The sequence below is a fragment of the Canis lupus genome, chromosome 37 (genome assembly GCF_003254725.2).
Source record: "Canis lupus dingo isolate Sandy chromosome 37, ASM325472v2, whole genome shotgun sequence".
NCBI classification, from domain to species: domain Eukaryota; kingdom Metazoa; phylum Chordata; class Mammalia; order Carnivora; family Canidae; genus Canis; species Canis lupus.
This window is the reverse complement of record NC_064279.1, coordinates 5,011,992-5,032,389: the sequence shown is the minus strand read 5'-3', so window position 1 is coordinate 5,032,389 and position 20,398 is coordinate 5,011,992. Positions and strand designations below refer to the sequence as shown.

The 20,398-nt window shown below is 35.7% G+C and overlaps 1 long non-coding RNA gene and 1 pseudogene across 7 annotated transcripts in view; one reads left to right on the top strand and one right to left on the bottom strand.

Moving 5' to 3' along the window:
- LOC112656699 (uncharacterized) overlaps positions 1 to 20,398 on the bottom strand; it is a 50,716-nt gene that overhangs the window by 18,332 nt on the left and 11,986 nt on the right. For 3 of the 7 annotated variants that reach the window (XR_007408871.1, XR_007408872.1, XR_007408869.1), the window contains exons 4-6: positions 19,622 to 19,859; positions 15,754 to 15,863; positions 5,336 to 5,512 (exon numbers count right to left, since the gene is read on the bottom strand). This is a non-coding gene — a long non-coding RNA (uncharacterized LOC112656699). The remainder of the gene's footprint in view (positions 1 to 5,335; positions 5,513 to 15,753; positions 15,864 to 19,621; positions 19,860 to 20,398) is intronic. The other 4 variants (XR_007408874.1, XR_007408873.1, XR_007408870.1 and 1 more) reach the window with 3 other exon arrangements.
- LOC112656698 (acidic leucine-rich nuclear phosphoprotein 32 family member B-like) lies at positions 14,482 to 15,233 on the top strand (annotated as a pseudogene).

The following is a 20,398-nucleotide window of genomic DNA, read 5'->3' as shown; positions in this document are numbered from 1 at the left end:
TTCTTCTTCTTCTTCTTCTTCTTCTTCTTCTTCTTCTTCTTCTTCTTGTCTCATTAAAACCTCAATCAACAGAGACATTTTATGACTAGGTGAACAAGATGACTCATGTAGATCTGATAGGCTTTGTCCTCAGCCACCTTAGTACTTGTACAATGGGCCCATGAATGGAGTAGACATGGTGACAGAGGTAAGTAGAGTCTAGGCATAAGACCAAAAACATGGGGTTCCTTTTGCTGAGACTGGCTTGTCTCCTGCCATTGCTTGACTGATGTTGAGTTTTTGATATGGTCCCACTCAGTGATAGGTCGACTGCCTAAATTCCTCTTATATGGAGGGAACAGTGATTTATCACCCCTGAGATTTGAATTGTATTCTGTGGGTTTGTTATCTCTGCCCTAAGGGCTTTTTTGGCATCACTATGCTAAGACTTTCAGAGTTTTTTATTTACTTACATAGGTTCCTGCTAGAATTATACTGGACCAAGGGATGCTTTTAAAGAAAAGAGAGCTTGAAAATGAACCTATGATTATGGGATCCTTGGGTTCTATCATATGTGATGTCACTGACTAGCTGCTGTCCTGAAAGAATGGAAATGTCTTTTTTAAAAACACACTTCAGAAACTATTTTGAGAATGATACTTTGCAAGATTGGTGTCCTATTTTTTAAGATATCTTACATATTTTGAACCAATAACTGTTGTACATGCTAAGTTTCTGACAGATTAAATGAGTCTAAGAAATCAGAGGTGGAAAGAGGCGTGGAACTTCTTGTTTAGCCAAGTGACTCACTTGGGAGCTATAATTTTTGTAATTCTTTTCTCCAGAATTTTGGTCTTTAAAGGATTAAAATGCTGGCCTTCAAGGGAGTATAATTCCATTAGGGCCTCAGTAAAATTCTGGTGAGCTTAGAGCTCCAATTTTCACCTTGTAATTCTGGTTTCCTCATACTAATATACAAGCAAGCAAAAAAGGAGTGACTATAATGGGATGGGGAAAATTGTAATTATCATGAGAAGTGAGGGTTCTTGTGACCTAAAGGGATCCAGGAGGAATATGTCTGAAACTCAAAAGACTCATACAGGAAGCTCTTGGTGCTTCCGTATGTGATAATAAATATACACAGGCAATTACATCTGCTGTATCCTAGTAAGGGCAAGGCAAATGAGGACTCACACCTCACTGATAGAGTTTTGATGACACCTCCCAGAAAGAGATGCAGACCTGTGGAAGGGTTGGCTGAAGGTGAGGGAAATCTAGAAGGGGTGGTAGAGAAGGAAGATGAGGAGTATTAGCTGTGGTTTTGAGGTTGTGGGTTTTAAACAGTAAACATCCCATTTAAGGCTTTTTTTTTGTTTTTTTGTTTTTTTGTTTTTTTGTTTTTTTACAGTCTGTGCTTGGTCACTGTCCTTAGCATTCATAATGGAGCTGACTCCGTTGTAGGCATAGCAAATTTTGACTAGTGTCAAGATTTGACAGTGACACATCTCCCAGTCATTTGACTGGGCATGCATATACACGGTTCCTTCCACAATGTAATTTTCATCTTCAGAACTTCTCAGTATTCTCCAAGAAATAGGATGTAAGCATATGGAGCTATAGAACTTGCCTGTTAGAAAGGAATCATCTATTAGCTAAGACCGAAAGGGGCATAACGTTGTACGTGTTTGTTGTCAAGTATCCATAAATATATCCTCTATAATTTTCATTTAGAAAATATTTTTCAATAAATATTCCACAAATCCCACAGCAAAATACTTCTGTACAAAATAATGGCCTGTATTTTGTATCATGAATAGTATTACATAATGAGCTAAATAAATATTGGATATAAAACCAAACTGATGGTGACTCAAATAGAATGATTTATGACCAAAACCAGCAAATGCTTTTTAGCTCGAAATTGAGTGATTCTCTGTTAAATAAGCATAATAGGTTTCTGCTATACATTATATCTGACTAGTCAAAATATAAATCTGAGTACTGCTTATGATTTGCTTGGCTTACCTTTAATCTATTAATTAAACATTGTCTAATCTGTGAAAAATAGGACACTTTTGGCAGCTGTGCCCCACAGGATTTAATTCCTGAAATGACTAAATTCCAATCTACTAGCCATCCAATTAATTGTGTTAAGCACTAATCAGACGCTCCACAGATTTCTCTGGTTTCATCCCATTTCCAGAAACGGAAATTGTAATGCAGATATTTATATATGTATACCCAAACTATGAACCTAATCTTTTAAAAGGCTGATCAAGTGAGGGAAAAAAAAACCTCAAATTTTTTAAAATTACACCTGGATTTATTCTAAAATCTTGGTCTTTTTCAAACTTTAATTGACTCCAAATGTACTTACAGTCTCTGGAAGTATGAATCCTTTAGTAGTTATGACTTTTTCAAATATTTTGGTTTTACTCCATTTGGCATATGATATTTGACTCAGAGCTCTGATATTTATTTATATATTAAATATTAGCAAATCTAAATTTTCTTATTTATATTATGGTGAAAATAAATGTAAATATAAGTTTTAATATTCGATTTCTTTGTTTCATTTGCTCCCGTAGTAGTATATAAGCTAGAATTTAAGAACTCCATGATATATAGAACTTGCACACAAAATAGAAGATAATTGTATTATTTGCATGATTAAACTTGAAAAATAATAACTCTAAGTGAAAGCTTCCATTACAAAACTTGCATTTATTATTAAATTGTTCATACAAGAAAATGTGCTGAAGCCATAGCATATAAGAATGTGCCTATAATAAGCCTAGACTTTTTAGTAAACAGTTTCTGGATGCTGGAATGTAGTTTTGCTATTTTTCCATAGTTTTGACTGACAGTATCTGCACTAGTTGACAAATTAGTCACTCTAAATAAATACTAAACTGACCTGAATTCTGCAATTAGTAGTGATAAAATTTGAAGGAGATCATTTGGAAGATATGGGAAAAACTTTTATCATTTAAGGACATTTCTCATAGAATCTACATATGAGAAAGAGGTTTCTATTTACATAAAAGTAAATTCTCTCAGATTAAATTTATTAATAAAAACTAAAAATACCTGAACAGATTTTTTTTTTTTTTTTTTTTACTTTCCGTTTATTGTAACTTGAATCCAGTGGAGAAAAGTGTGGCAAAACATCTGTCTCTTATGTGCCATGAGTTAGAAAACTAAGAGAAATAAGCTTAAGGTTTTGTCACTTATTCAATTTTATAACTACTTTGAGGTTTCGCTTGGGAGTGTCCAGATGAATCTGGATCAGAATGTGGAAGTCAGAAGAACTGGTTCATGGATGGCCTTAGAAGCTCTAGCATAAAGGGGAAGATCTAAAACTCAACTAAAGTTTTATAGGGCCATTACTATTTATATATAAGGGAATACATGATATGCTCTGTGATTCAGACTCATAACTCTTGAGATTGAGGCTGCCTACTGTTGAACTCAAAGTGCCCCTACTTCAGCTGCCATTCTCTGCTCCACCTTCTTAGCCTCTCACCCCTTGCCACTTAAGAATTATCCTGTGATGGAAAAGTAGCATTAGGCTCATTTCAACAAACTTCTTTCTCTTCAGAATACTGGCTCCTCAAGTCCTGGCTTCCTTGGTATCTCCCTGATGGCTTCTGACAGAAATATGCCTGTTAATTTATATTTTGCCCAGATTTTATTGTTGCTTGATTTTGTGAAAAAAAAGATAATTTACAAAAATTTTCTCTAAATTATCGAGATATTTACCTGGAAATCCCACTTTGACATTTATTTCTCTATAGATTCTGAAATGGGCAGAGAAGAGATGTGTCATTTTTTTAAGGATCCCCTAAACATAATTTGGAAAAGTAGAGATGGAAACTATATAGAGTGAGATGAAGAAAAAAGTAGGTGGAGAAAAATAGACAGGAATGGGCAAGATGGAGCATTTAGTCAGATATGAAAAAGGAGATTTCTGGCACCTTGATGACATATAAGAGCTATCCATGGTAGAATCAATTGTCCTCATATGAAGGTAAACTTAATGGTCTTAAATACCTGTAATATAATAGTTTTCCATGCTAAGTTAAAAAAGTACACTTTCTATGTAAGTAAAATTCATTCTGTATGTAAAATTTATATTTTTGTATATGTTAAATATTACAATATTTAAGAGTATTTCATGAGGTACCAAAATCATATTAGAGCTCAATCACCAAAGGGAGGGGGAAATGGAAACTTCTTTTTAAAGATCTTATTTATTTTTATTATTTGTTTGAGAGAGAGAGTGAGAGCAAGTGCAGAAGAGGGGAGCACAGGGAGGGGGACAAGCAGGCTCCATGCTGAGTGCAGAGCCCAAGGTAGGGCTTGATCCCACTACCTTGAGCTAATAACCTGAGCCAAAATCAAGAGTCCAATGCTTATCTAACTGAACCACCAGGTGTCCCCAAACCAGAACCTTCTTAAGGTCAATAATAATTTCCCAGCAAGGTTAGTGTTAAGATGCTTGATATAATTATCACTTTGGTCTATGTTGGCTTCACAAAAATCATAATTTCCTACAACCATGCGTAGCTAGGATATATCACATGAACATTGATCCATGTTCCTAAGTTTTGGAATACTTCGCTATTAATTTAATTGGATTTTTAAACAATATTTCTTATAGAATTTATATTATTGATCAAAAATTTAGCAGAAATAATTAACTGTATGAATCACTGAACATTTGTTAAGGTTGTTGCTGCTGAAAATGCTGGATAAAAAGCATAAGCAGTCCTTGGTTTGCTTATTGCAGAGTCAAAATTTTGTGTATGCCTTAAAGTACAAGGTTCTTCTCATCTGCAAGTTTTGTTTGACCCTATAAGTGACTAAAAAATAATGAGAGTAATAATACCCTAAAAGATTTCCAAAGCTTTGATGCATCTTTCTGGAATTCCCAGAGATATTTTATGAGCCTCTGCTGCATCATCTAGGAATTTTTGACCAAGATGAACCTTAAGGAAGCTGCCGTGAATTTGATTGTCTCTCCTATGTAAAAAGAATATATAAATCAAAGCATTACTGAAATGCATTAAATGCTCCATTGCAAAACTTCATGAATCAAACATGGGCTAAGTCACACTGAATTCTGTTTTATAATTGTGTGGTTTACTTACTCTCCTAAAAAGATAACAAAGAAAACCCCTCAAGGTACTTTAAAAAATCATTAATTTACAAATCCTCAAACTTAGGCCTGAGAAAGAATAGTGTTACTTTCCAAATAATATACAATTTAGAAAGGAAAAGAACAAACACCTTGATAAGTGATTAACTTACCTAAGACCAACTAATGTGTTAACATTGGAGAAAGAAGCAATACCTTGATCTGTGTGTCCTGTGCTGTGTTCACTTGAGCTGATTATATGGAAATGGCAGGACAGGAAAATGAAGAAAAAAATCAACTTTTCATTTCAAGCTCCAATGACACTTTTTCCAGAGGCACCAGGCTGATCTTTTTTAGACATGTAGTTAAACCATGTAGATTTAATCCAGCATCCTAGGAGTAGTCATTGATTGAAAGTATGGGGCATGTGTCAGAAGTGAAAGTAGCCAGGAAAAAAATAAATGTTCTCATTAATGAAGCACAGTGTTGTACACATTTTTCAGCTCTCAATTTATATCCCATATTATTATAAGATTATATTACTTCAGAATTAGGTATGTTATAAAACATTGTCAAGCTCAACCTTATTTCATAAAATATTATATCTGGTATTTCAAGAAAGGTTTGTGAAACTTCCTTATTTACTCAGCATGTGGTATAGAAAGTTCTGTTTTAGAAAGCTTTCCAAAAAACATTGTTTTGGTATTGATATATATAAAAAAAAAAAAACAATATGCCTTATATCTCCTTGCTTATTGGCTATATTATCTGTCTTGTGTCTGGTTATTTACGTGCAAATCTGTACATTTGAGAAATACACTTCTATTTCCTTACAGATAGTTTGTTAAAAACCTGACATAATGCATCCCAGCAAAACTAACTGTATGATTGTCAATTCACATAGGATAGAGCTACTATTTCTCACTCCTCCAGATGCCTTCTCTGGGTCACCAAGAACTCCTTTGTCCTCAATCTTCCATTTCAAGACTGAGGGTATCGGAAGGCATTTTTTTTTTTTTTTTTTTTGAGGCTGAAGGTATTAGAAGGCAGTTTTCAGATAATTGAGGATTTCACAGTTAAACTATTTACCAACATAATTTGGAGACTATCTCATTTAAATGGAAAAAACTCTAGATATTCCTTTGTATAAACCTACACTGTGGATCATCATGTCCTTTGTGGTAAACATCAAAATCTATATAAGACAAACCTACAGATTTACCCAACCACTTCTGTCATCATCTGTAGCTATATATTTAAAATACAGCTATATAGATATATAAATATCATATATTTATAGCTATATACTTATAAACATATAAAAGTTTATCTAATCACCTATTATCTATCATCTCTCTCTCTCTCTCATTCTCTCTCTCTCTCTCTCTCTCTCTCATTTCCCTGTACCTACTGAATTTGATCCCTTGGGAGTACATAACAGAGGGCAATCCTCAGGTAAGAGTCATTTGGAACAAACCAGTGCAAAACATGGTGAGATAAGACATTTTAAGATAAAGATTAAAGCAGAAAGTTGAAGATAAGGATACATATTTAAGTTACTGTGGAGAAAAAGAAAAGTGTAGGAAGACTTTGATCAATGATAGTGATGAAAAAATGAGTAACTTCAATCAAAAACACCCAAAGCACTTTATAAGCCTGGAAAAATAAATTACTGAAGCCTGGGTAATTTGGATCAGAAGCATGAAAGTACTAATAGATATAAATGAAAAAGCAGCATTGGTCAATCCAGTTATTTTCCGATGATGCAAACATCTTCACTCTACATTTGAAATGGTGATCAAAAAGTACTTTAATCAATATAAATGAAAAAGCAGGATTGGTAAATCTATTCATTCTCTGGTGATACACTAATTTCATTTTTACTCTTCATTTCCAATTATGATCAAAAATACATTGAGAATTAGATTAATTTTATAGAGGTTCATGGTTGAATATGTATCTGTTTATCATTTGAAGCTATTGAAAGCAATCGTGTAATTTTCAGAAGATTCTAGTGTTTCAGAAAAAATAAAATCATTTTAAGTAATAAATTTATTTATTAAGTTTAAAGCAATATTATTGAGGGTGAAACATTTAAATAAATACATGGAGGCTGATATTTTTTGAACACATTATACATAAGGAACTGTTCTAAGGGCTTTGTGTGTTTCATCCTCTGGACAATCTTAATAAAGTAATATAATATTTTGCCAATTTTATAGATTTAAAAGCTTAGGCTCCTAGTATATTATTTGTCAAAGTACACATACAACCAGTAAGTAGTGAAGCCAAGATGTATACCTAGGGAGCCTGGCTCTAGGGTTTAAGCTCTTATCTACTCTATCTTTCTGTCTATCTGTCTTCCTGTTTATCTGTTTATCTATCCATCCATCATTGTATCATGTATCTATTCTCTCTCTCTCCAACTCAGGTGGAGAGCAGTGGAGGAGCAATTTGCTGAAATTCTCACAGCCCAGATCTAAAACGAGACCTTTAGGAATCTCCTCTCCCAATGTAAAAAAAGAAATAATTGCCATTTCTCTAATTCATTATGCACTGAAAGCTACAGAAGAGAAACTCGAGATAGGGTTTAGAACCATATGTAGTAGGAAAATAGAATTTAAAAACAATAATCAGATATTACAGTAAGAGATAATAACTTAAACTAGTTCATTCAGTTCTTACAATTTAAAACAAGCTGATGAGGGTAATGAGTAGCCAGATTTTATTTGGAGTAGCCATTGCACGTATGATCCCGTGTAGGGTCAGGGTGTCTCAGCCTTGACACTATTGATATTTTTGACACAAATAACTATTCTTTCCAATGTGATATCCAAACATGGCTTCAGACATTGCTGAGTATTACACGGAGAGGCAAAACTGCCTCCGAGAACCAATGATCTAAAATACTGGAAGGGAATGCCCGTGTTTGACATCACTTTGGGGAAGTTTGCTAACATCTGGGAGATTTATAATTACTCAGCCCTTTGACGGAAAGTCTGTATAGCTTTGACACAGTTGCCCGTTTACAAAAAGATCACTCGTAGTGACAATCACACCTTTTTAAGTGATGCAGTTTGTTTTGCCCACATAATTGAGAGTTAACTGGCTGTGGTAATTGGTCCAATTGGACATGAATGTGTCCTTAGAAAAAGAAAAATTAAAGTGCTTTCATGTCTGTGGAAATTCCCTCTGAGTATGAGAGTGATGAATAATACATACGAGATAAAACATGCTCTGACTCTGGTTCACAGACCTGAGATCCAAAGAGAGGCACAGCACTATTACAGACTTGCTAATCATTAAACTCAAATCATTTAAGCTTTAGGCCTTAAATAGACCAAAACATTAACTATTAGGCATTAATGACATGAAATTTAACAGGCTGGGAGCTAACAAAAAGTAACAAAAGAATCCATTAAAAAAGAAGGAAGTGAATCTGAAAGGTATTTTGTCTGTGAGTTCCTTTCCAGGATTAAGTTGTATTATGTGGCAACTTGGATCTTTAGGAGCAGTCTTTAAAGTAAGACTTAAACTTTATAATATAATTTTGCTATTCAATTCTATGTAAGATTAATCAGATGTGGTTCCTAACCCATAAGACCCCTCAGTTTTTTAAGATCTGGGCATTTGTGTTAGACATTTAAAAATCTTTTTTAAAATATTATATATTATATTCAAACCAGTTATCGTCTATGTACCCCAATGATATGATGGTAAGTAATATTAGAAAATTAAGGAAGAGAAGCATATTTTATTTTAAAAACTCAACCCAAACAATAATGTTTGAATAGAATTTGAACCGTTTGGAATTGTTTGTTTGTTTATTTATTTATTTATTTTTGATCACACCCTGGGCCAAAGGCAGATACTCAACCACTGACTTACCCAGGGATCCCTGTTTTTGAATTGTAAAAATGCCTTCTGCCTTCCATCTCTATTACTTCTGAGGTATGTGACTTTGAAGGACTCACCAAATACTTTTCTGTAAATTGGTGATAATATTTGTTCTTTGTATTTCACAAGGTTATTTTGGAAATCATAATAAAGGTATAGGAAATCACATTGCCAACTATAATTCTAATTAGTGTTTTGGGGGCACTTATTTCTTGCGGAATCTGTGTAGGGCCACATGGATAGCTCAGTTGTTGGAGCGTCTGACTCTTGGTTTTGGCTCAGATCATGATCTCTGATTCTGGGATCCACCCAACGGGTTCCATACTCATCGAGGTGTCGGCTTCTCTCCCTCTCTTTCTGCCTCTCCCCCTGCTTCCATACTGTCTTTATTTAAAATAAATAAATAAGTCTTAAAAAAATAATCTGTCTAAAACAATTCAGTTGCCCTATTAAAGTGAGTTAAAAATGATTATTGGTGAGCATTTATATCTCAAGGACAATGGGATTTCAAATCAAGATGCAGGAAGATAATAAAGTTCCATTTATGATTTTGCACAAAGATTGATGCTGATTATTTTATACTGAAAGAGTATATATATATATATATATATATATATGGCCATGTTTGGTGGAGTGAATGTCTTGTGAATGTTTTCACATTTTGGGGTAGATGTTTTGTTTGCATATTGCATAATTTTATAGAGATTTATTATTGTAATTAAAATTGATGTGCAACTTTGTGTAAATGTGATGGAAGAGTGAGGGACTTTTGGTCTTTTGGGTTTTATTTGTTTTATTTTATTTTTCCAGACTTGGAGTCTTTTACTCAAATAATACTGTTTTTTTGTTTTTTTTTTTTTTTTTGTATGTCAATTATTTGCTTTTTATGCTACGGTTTCGAGATCTCTGAGAAAGTTTCACGGTATCGTTTTGAACAATTTCTTCCCCATTTTGCATAGAATCTCCCAATGCCAACAGTTGTTGATGTCTCTAGAAACAGATGGTTTGTGGGAGGATTGTTGAGTGAGATATTCTGCATCATGGTCCCAAGACTGCACAGTTGCTGTTGGAAAGGTTACAGAAATGACAACTGGTATAAGAGAAGTTGCAAACCAGAGAGTGAAAATAGCCAGACAACTGTATGGAGACTATCCAAATTAAAAGACTTTTTGATGAAATCTTGACATTTCTTACAGAAGAAAATGCAGCAATTGCAGGAAGTTTGGATGGTATTAAGGTGGTTGACATATTGGCAATGCTTTTCATATCTGTTCTTTAACAAGTTTCACAGTTCACCCTGAGAATGATGAATATGTGGGAGACTCTTTCTATAGCAGGATTTTTTTTTTTAATGTCCTTGGGTTAGAGATAATGGATTTGTTCATTCCCACTTGCACATCATGTCCCTAGTTAAACTGAAAGTATTTTTTTTTTCATTCAAAAAATTGAGTGGTTAAGGAAACATTAAATTATTCTCTTTCACTTGATGAACTGAGACATTCTTTATCAGAGAAAATAGGAAGATTGGGAAAGTGAGATACTAGTGTGACCCTTGAGTTAAAGTAGTTATTCCAAATATGGGGAATTTAGGTTTGAGTTAACAACACATGGGACACATTTCTGGGATTCCTAATGTTCAGTAGCATCCCTCATGAATGTGTTTTAAGTAAGTCTCTTTCAAATGTCAGCTTAGCACATGTTAACCTAGAAGTGTCAGTGAATATGGCTTGATTTTCTCTTAACCTTTTTTTTCTTATTTACCTCCTACTCTTGCTCCCATCACTAAAATTCCCACAGTGAATTACATTGTTAACAACTCCCTTCAAATATATGAGTATTTAAGAGTAGAAGAGGGTGCTCGGTAAACATACTATTTAATTATCTTATTAAATATGTATTGTTTTCATTATATGATGTCAACTGAATTTTTTTTGAAAGATTTTATTCATTTATTCATGAAAAACACAGAGAGAAGGCAGAGACATGGCAGAGGGAGAAGCAGGCTCCCTGTGGGGAGCCCGATGCAGGACTCGATCCCGGGACCCCGGGATCCCGGCCTCAGCCAAAGGCAAATGCTCAACCACTGTGGCACTAAGATGCCCTGATATCAACTGAATTTTACAAACTTAGGTTTCAATCTGCAGTGAAAAAAACTAGTGATGTTTGGATCAACACATTTTCTAGAATAATAAATGAGGACTCCTACAGATTCAATCAGTAACAACATAGCCTAACCAGAATGAGGAAGACCCCTGCCATCTTTTCCACTTGATTCCTCCCTATCTTCTGCTTTTTGTATCACTTCTCCTTTCGTTTTCTTTTTCTTGTGACAAGGACTTTTCCCTCTTAGCAAGTTTCAAATATACAATACATAGCGTTAACTATAGTCTCCAAGTTGTATATTACATTTCCATGATTTATTTTATAACTAGAAGTTTTTACCTCCTGACACCCTTAAATCATTTTGCCCACCCCCACCTTGCCTCTGGAAACCAGCAATCTATTTTCTGTATTTATGAACTTGTTTTGTTTGTCTGTTTGTTTTAGCTTCCACATACCAGTGAGGTCATATGGTATTTGTCTTTCTGTCTGACACACTTCATTTAGCATAATATCCTCAAGGCTGGGCACCCCAGTGGCTCAGCGGTTTAGCTCCTGCCTTGGGCCCAGGGCGTGACCCTGGAGACCCAGGATCGAGTCCCACGTCGGGCCCCCTGCATGGAACCTGCTTCTCCCTCTGCCTGTGTCTCTACCTCCCTCTCTCTGTGTCTCTCATTAATGAATAAATAAAATCTTAAAAAATATATCCTCAAGGTCTATCTATGTTGTTACAATGCAAGAGTTAAATCTTTTTTGTGTCTGAATAGTATTCCACTGTGCATGTGTGTAAGTGTGTAGTGTGTGTGTGTGTTTACCGTGTCTTCTTTATCTGTTTATCCATTGATGAACACTTATCCTTTTCTTTCTAATAACCCCAAAAGACAGGGCCAAACACCATAATATATATTGAAATCTGAAATACATAGATTCAACATATGAAAGAACTAAACAACAACAACACTCCTGCCCTCAACCTCCCCCCCTCAAATCCATTATGGGTCCCTGGTCATACACGGCCTGGGAACATGTTGGAGGACAAGTACTCTATAGACATCAACTGTTTCAGTCAGTACAAGATGGTTTTTAAACACCTGTCTGATCATCAATTGATTGGTTTCCATCAGGGAGTTATAAATGGGGATCTCTGCTCATCACCCCTGCTTCACGAACCACAATGAAATTAAATGGACAAGCCAACATGATGTCTGTTAACAATCTATGTTGACAGAAATTCTACTTGAGTTTCTCATGATATTTGGGCCATTTCATTTCATAGCAGACTTTCAACATTTTCTTCTCCACATATTTCTACATTAACTTAAGGACAGATACACAAAATCACAATGAAGGAAAAAGAGGCAAGGAAGAGGGAGGATTTTGTTTCATTTTGTTTTTAAACAAATAGATTTTATTTCTTAGATCACTATTAGTTTTAGACAAAATGGAATAGAAAGTATGGAGAATTACCATTTATTGCCTCTCCTCACCCTGCCATATCTTGCCACACCATCCAATTTCCTCTGTCGTTAACATCTTGCGTTAATGTGGTACCTTTGTTACAGTTGATGAACTATTATTGACATATTACTACCAACTAAAGCCCATTGTTTATATTAGGATTCACTCTTTGTGTTGTACGTATCTAGAGATTTTGCCAAACGTATATAAAGTCATGTATCTACCATTATGTTACCATACAGAATCATTTCACTTCACTAAAAATCCATTGCACTCCATCTAGTCATCTCTTCTCCATGACCCTCAGCCCCTGGCAACCAGTGATAATTTTATTGTCCAAACAGTTTTGCCTTTCCAGAGAAAAGATTTTAATTCAAATACCTTTTTTTGTTAAATGCTTCTTTTTCCTGAAGGATATTTCAATTTTGAATAGAAATGGCACATAGTTCAAAAAATTATACCATGAATGCATTTGGGAGGACCAGCTGTGTTAGCATTTGCTTAAGACTTAAATGTGGAAATTTGTGTGGCTAATTTATTTTAAAAAATAGAAAATATGGACTAATGATGATAATATAGACTTAAAGTTAATTGTAGCAATTAAAAAATCTTTGCCTCCAGGAAATGCCTTCATTTTCTTGGTTGTTTTTGAGTGATTCTTTAGTAATCTAGATACAACTTACAGTGGCAAAGGCTGTTTCTAAACTAAATGTAATAATTGCTACATTTAGTTTATGGTGGGTCCATTTGGAGAATCAATAGTGATCTGAGAAGAGGAGTTTGGGGCCAAAGAGATAAGTGGCAGATGGTCACAAAATAGTTCCTTTATAATACTGAATGGCCGAGCAAAGCGACGAACAGCCATCAAAAGCAGAAGGATTTTTAGATGGGAAACAAGCAATGTGATGCTATTTCAAACTCACAACTGATTGCTTCTTTTATCAAGTAACTTCTAATAATTCTCTAAAGAATTTTAAAACCTCTTAAAATCCCCTTAAATATTATACCACGGAAGGAGGCTATTTTTGCATTGGCAGAGCTTCCAAGAATGATAGTTTGGCAAGCTAAGCTCTATTTCCTTACTATACAGTACATGGTAATGTTCATTACAACTGTATTGAAATGATCCATTTAGCATAGTACTAAATCTGGTCTAATTCAAAAACGATTTCAAATTTCATAAAACCTAACCGTAAAGCCGAACATATATTTTTCTTTTATTGTTAATGGTCTTATCATACTTACATTGCTTTTTTATTTTTATATATAATGTTTAAGGATTTGCCACCACTTCTTTTCTAAAGATTAAAAACATTTATTATGTTAGAAAATCAATTAGGTTTTTGCTGTATCGAGGATTGAAATTCTACAAGGTTTTGCATGTTAGCTATTTTAAATTTTTCTGCTTTACACTACAGATGATATCTGTCTATTCATTATAACATTAAAATAGTCCCTAATTTTGTTAAACAATAATGCTCAGCTCCTTATGATTACAAATCCATTTATTTAGCAGAAAATAATCAATAAGGATCCAAAGAAATACTTAAAATTCCCAGTGGAAATAAGGTTTTTATATACTTTTTTAAGATGTGCATTTCAGAAACCAAACACATATATCCTATTTTATTAAATGCTAGCATTTAAAAAAATTAAATATGCCATTTCTTTTTAGATAATCACAATGTAATTCCCACAATTTTATATGGTAGAAAACCCAAATAGAAAAGTGAACTGGGCCTCTTGGGGCTTCCCTCACCTGCCTGCACACCGCCTGTGACTGTGTAGCTGGCCTCTGCTGCCAGCGGACCCCTCCCAAGGGCCATTGCTCTGCAGGCCAGGAAGCCTCTCGTCGCTCTACCCCCACCATGGAATGTTAAGTTTGAAAAGAGATGGAAAGAAGAAACATGGACACGAAGAGGAAGATCCATTGGAGCTGAGGGACTGGGCCCTGGTGGCTGTCTGAGAACTTGTCCTGGACAACTGTATATCATATGATGGGAAAATAGGGCTTAGCAGCTGACTGTCTGAATTTAGGATTCCTTAGTTTGATAAATATAGGCTTGATTTCAGGTTCACATCTCCCCAAGCTATCTAAATTGAAAAAAACTTGAGCTTAGTGACAATAGAATCTTTGGAGATCTGGACATGCTGGCAGAAATACTTTCAAATCTCACCCTTCTCAACTGAAGTGGAAATAAACTGGGAGATCAATATCCACTTGGAGCCTTTGAAAAAGTTGGAATATCTGGAAAGCCTGCCTCTGTTTAACTGGGAAATAACTAACCTGAACGACTACTGAGAGAGTGTCTTCAAACTCGTGTCCCAGTGGACCTACGTGGATGGTTCTGACCAAGACGATCGGGAAGCTCCTGACTTAGATGCCCAGATGGATGTGTGGATGAAGAAGTGAAGGATGAAGAGGGAGACGATGACGATAAGGATGGGGAGGAGGAAGGATTTGATGATGAAAAGGACAAAGATGGAGATGGAGAAGGGGAAGAGGATGAAGGTGAAGTCAGTGAGGAGGAAGAACTTGAACATGAAGAAGTTGATGAAGGTGGAGTCAATGAAGATAAAGAGGCAGATAAAAGGGGGAAGAAATTGGAAGGATGAAAAGAGGAATAGAGAAACAGACGATGAAGGAGGACATGAGTAAGCCCCTGAATAACCTGTAGAAAAAGGAACTGTTCAGTTTTGGTTGGACTGCTCATATGGATTTGGTAGCTGTTTTGAAAAAAAATGTAGCTGTGATACAAACCCCAGGACACCTATCCACCTAAAAAAAAAAAAAAAATTGTTCCTATGACATTGCATCTTCCTCCATTTAGTTCCTCTGGGAAATTCACCATCAAGCTTGAAGACTTCACTCCAACAGAATTGTTAAGTGTTGTTAGGTTTTCACGTAAGACTCTTGCCGTAGCGTGGAGAGCTGTGACTGGGGAGTCAACCATCTGTGGCTACTGGTTACACCAAGACTCTAACAGCTTTTTTACTTTCTGTATAACAAAGAAGCTTTCCAAATAAAATCTTAGCATTTTGAAAAAAAAAAAATTGTAATTGAAACTGAGCTGAATGGAATTCCAAAGCTAGAGTTGGAACATCATTAGCTTAAGCCAACATTATATACATTTATTCTCCAAAACTGAAGCTTTTAAGGTACTCAGTGGAAGGGGTACCTGGGTGGCTCAGTCAGTTAAGCATCTGCCTTCAGCTTAGGTCATGTTCCCAGGGTCCTGGAGTCAAGCCCCGAGTTGGGATCCTCTGCTTGCACTGTCTCGCTCTCTCTCTGTCAAATAAATAAATAAAATCTTAAAAAAAAGATACTCAATGAAAAATAAATTTGTGTGTGTATCTGTTTAATTATATGTATATATCTGTATATTAAATATTAATATCTCTGTGTTTAAAAGTATTCAGTAATTCTCCCTTGTAGATTAATGTAAGATATTAGAATATTAACCAGTTTAAGAATGATATGTCTGAACAAAGATTCTCTTGACAAATGTCAGTGGCATGAATATATGGATAGAAAGAGCAGACATAGGTGGTATTCGAATAAATCAAATAAGGTTTACTCATCCAAAGGATGAAGAATTTAGGTTACTACATTCAAGATGTACAGAAAGAACGAACATTGTCTATGGGAGGTAAGAGGTTTCTAGCCCCTAAACCTCAGCAGAGGGAACACAGTTCCAAATAGTGACTTCTGAGTGAGGGTCATATTAGGCATTTTGAAATGACTATAACTGTTTTTATATGTCTTGAATAGACTAGCACGGAGTTTTGCCTGGATATGTGGTTTAGGCCATGTTGCATGAGTCACACCAATATATACTAAGGTATGGTGCATGGTATACTCAGGTATAGACATTTTTCATTTGTCATTCTCAATCTTCCTGTGATGATACAGATTCATTCAAATAGGTTCCAAAATACTTTCCCACTTACTCATTCAATTATTGTTCACTGGTTCCAGTTATTTCTTTAGTCTCAAACCATTCATTGTCTGTCTTTGCATTTATGGACATGTAGATAATATAAATTTGGACATGCACCTGAATTTCAATTTTTCATTCTTGCTTGATGGATGAGGGTGTTATATGCCACTCATTTGTGTAATTCTGTATGTCAGGTTGCCTTTCCTTCATACCATCTGTCTATGTCATCTTTTTTGGCTGATTTGCATATTGTCCAAACACACTAGTGTGGGACCAGCCTGAAGGCCTGGGAGCCTAGCCCTGATAGAGCAAGTTCTAGAGCTACCTTTGAGTGCCTAGCAGATCTTGCTCAGCTTTGCCAGCGGAGAAGTGATCCAACACATTTTTCACAGCAACCTGGCAATAGCTTCAATTGCTTTGCTTGTGCTACCAGTTTGAGAAACACTGCTTTAGGAGTGATACTGAAAAGAAATCTTAATTTTAGTTGAGAGCTTTGCTGTTCACTATGTGTAAACAGCAGAAACAAACAAACAAAAACGTAGTTTTGTACTTTGTCCTAGATCATCGAGGGCTCTTTATCTATAGGTGTTTGCCCATGCGAAAATGAAGCATTAATGCACGCTTTTGAGAGTTTAGGTGCAGATTAAGAAAATGACTCACAAGATATGAATGTCTGCCACTGTTCCTAGCACATAGCAGATGTTTGTTAAACATGAATCTGCTCTTGAGATCTTTAAATCTACCTGAGAAGTATGATAATTTCTGATACTGAAGTCATTATGACTTCAGCTGTTTTTGTTGTAACTGTTCTCGCACATGCCGATGGCTCTCAGTCCTCGGGTCTGAACATTAATTAGCTACCGATGATAAAAATAATACCCAGAAGAAACTTCTTTATGAGCATTCAGTGCCATAGACATATCCTAAGCAATTTAAAGACACCGTGGCATTTGATAATGATAGCAACATGGACAGGTAGGGATTGTTATTATTTCCATTTTACTAAGAGAAAGTGAGAATTCGGTAGCTAAAGGATACTCTAAGTTCATATGCCAGCGAGTGTTAGCATTACGTGAACCTATGTTGGCTAATTCCGAATTCCGTGCTCACATCCAATAAGCACTGCAACAGGGCCACCAGCCAAGAATTAATGGCTTTTCAGGGAAAGAGAAACAATAAATCCGAGTTGCCTAGGAAAAATAAAACTTCTCAAAACTAAAATGTCAAGCAAGTCAGGTTTGTTTAGAGAAAAATTAGCTTAGGGTTTCAAAGCATGACTTGAAAGAGATTCTCACTTCTACTTCATTTTTAACATTTATTATATAATGTCCTCACAGGCATTATCCATTACCGGCAATTTTGCATTCTTTTTTTTTTTTTTTTTTTCATATTCTAGAGTATAAATGACCCCTTTAGAACTTATGTCAGTGATAAAAATAGCCTTTGTGGCTTTTACATCTCCGACTTTGGTGACTTTAGTTTGTTTTTGTTTTAAATGTATTAGAGGCTTGGAAGTCTTGTATTTCTAGGTTAGATAACAATGTTTATCTTCTCTATCTATCCAATGGCATATGTACTTATCATTTATCTGTCATCTTTCTCTCTCTCTTCATTCTTTTACCAAACGTAAGTGACAGCACTTATTCATTTAGTTGGTTTTGGGGATCTGGATTGGGCAGCCCTGGCTTCAAATTCTGATTTCCACACCCACCAGATGTGTGAACATTGGCAGATGTATTAATTCTATTGCCGCAAAACAAATGGCTACGAATCTAACAGTTTAAAATAAAACATATTTATCATATCACACTTTGTGTGGGTCAGGAGTTCAGGCACAAACTATTTGGGTCCCCTGTTCAAATCTCAAGGGGTCTATAGGCCTGGGGACTCATTCCAGTCTCAGGGTCTTCTTAATAGCTCACATGCTTATTGGCAAAATCCATTTTCTTGCTGCTGTAGAACTCATAGGTGCTGACTCCGTCAAGGGCAACAGGAAAATCTCTCTAACCTCAGGGAAGGCCTAATTTTAGGCTTGACTTTCAAATATGTGTTTTCTGATTTGTATATAGATATAATGACATATACCTCCTACGGTTACTTGTATCAAATGAGACAATAATATAGCAATGTCTGACATATTATAAATGTTCAAATATTATTTATTTTTTAATTAAAATCCTGCGTTTTTCATTACCATCAGAATAATCATGTGTCACCTTCCATTCTAGGTTATAGTTAATACAGAATTTATGCCTCTCAGTTTTTAGGCAAGCTTTATTAGAGCTTGGTTTTATAAATTTTACACAGAAGGAGGTTAGAAAATGTGGCTGCAGATGGAGGTAGGTTGCAGATTTTCTGTAGAAGTAGAAGCATTTTTAGTGTCATTGTTTCTATTCTCTCAATTTGGTGGAGAAGATTATGGTGAGGTAAGATATACAAAAATGCTTTGTTATCAATGAAAGGTAACATAAATATTAGCAACAATTTTTTTTTTAAGTTTATTTATTTGAGAGAGAGGGGGTAGTGGGGAAGGGGCAGAGAGAGAGGGAGACGGAATGAGAATTCTCAAGCAGAATCCCTGGCTGAGCACAGAGCCTGATGTTGGGCTTGATCTCAGGACCCTGAGATCATGACCTGAGCCTAAATCAAGAGTCAATCACTTAACCAATAGCCACCCAGGCACCCCGGCAAAAAATGCTAATACAGACTGATGAAGACTTGGTCTAGAGTGAAGATAGAGGAGGAGAACAAGAGAGAATGTTATGAGGAAAAATCAGACTTGGAACAACTGAGTACCTGTGTCATAATATATATGAAGGGTGCTGAGATAAGCAGGGCTTCAAGAGATTGTCACTTAAAAGTTTTCTACTTTTTTTTTTTTTTTTTTTCTGTCAGCTGGACACAAGGAGTCATCCAAAGGACAGATCAGAGAAGAGCAATTTTGAATGCTCCCATTTGTTGTGTAAATCTAAGGATGATCAATCCTGTTGCCCTAGGAATCCTTCGTGATGGACCTTTTATGATTTGTGATGGTCTTTTTAGTTATTTTTGTATTGACGCAAAGAAACTTCCTTAGAAGGAAAGGAGATAGACTCTGTCTCATTACCTTTTGAAGCTCAGTGTTTTTATGATCTCTCTGATGGAGATGATCCCAACTTAATTTGACTGGCTGGAAAGACACCCAGTTCTCTGTTGGGGAACTCATCCTGACAGAAAGGGGAATCTGGCTGGTGTCTTCAGCTTCATATCAAGGTCCGACAGGCGGCACAGGTGAGCTGGGTTTGTCCCAGACTGTGGCTAACGCTGGTCTTCCTCGTGGCTGGCTGAGACATCCCGTCGTGAGGCTGTATCCGGGAGCAAGGGTGAGATGTGAAACTGCACTGGAATGTTCCTACTTTAGTGCCCACCAGAGAAGATTCAGCCAATCGAGGGAGCAGGATCACATTCCTCACTCACTACTATGTTTCCCAGGGAATATGGCTTAGTAAAAGGTTTATTGAAGAATAGATACATATCAAAAGGAGTAGCACTGGTATTAAATGTGACCCATGTGGCAGTACAAGATGCAAGAACAACTAACCATGGGTGTATGTATTAGGATTATTAAGGTTCTGAAGCAGATCTCTTTCTTCCTGGTGTTTGGGAACAAAATTGGCTTTGGGCTGATTAAAACTTCAGCACTGTTTTTTTAAGTTTTAAGTCTCAAGAATGGGAAACTAGACGTTCTGCTAATTTGGGCAGGTTGTGGCTCAAGTGATTAATTTGAATTAAAAAAGCTGATGGAGAAGGAAAACCAGATGTGCCTATAAAAGTACTTCAAGGTCTTATTTAAATCAATGCCACCATTCAGCCATTTAACAATCATTTAGCAAACATTTTTTAT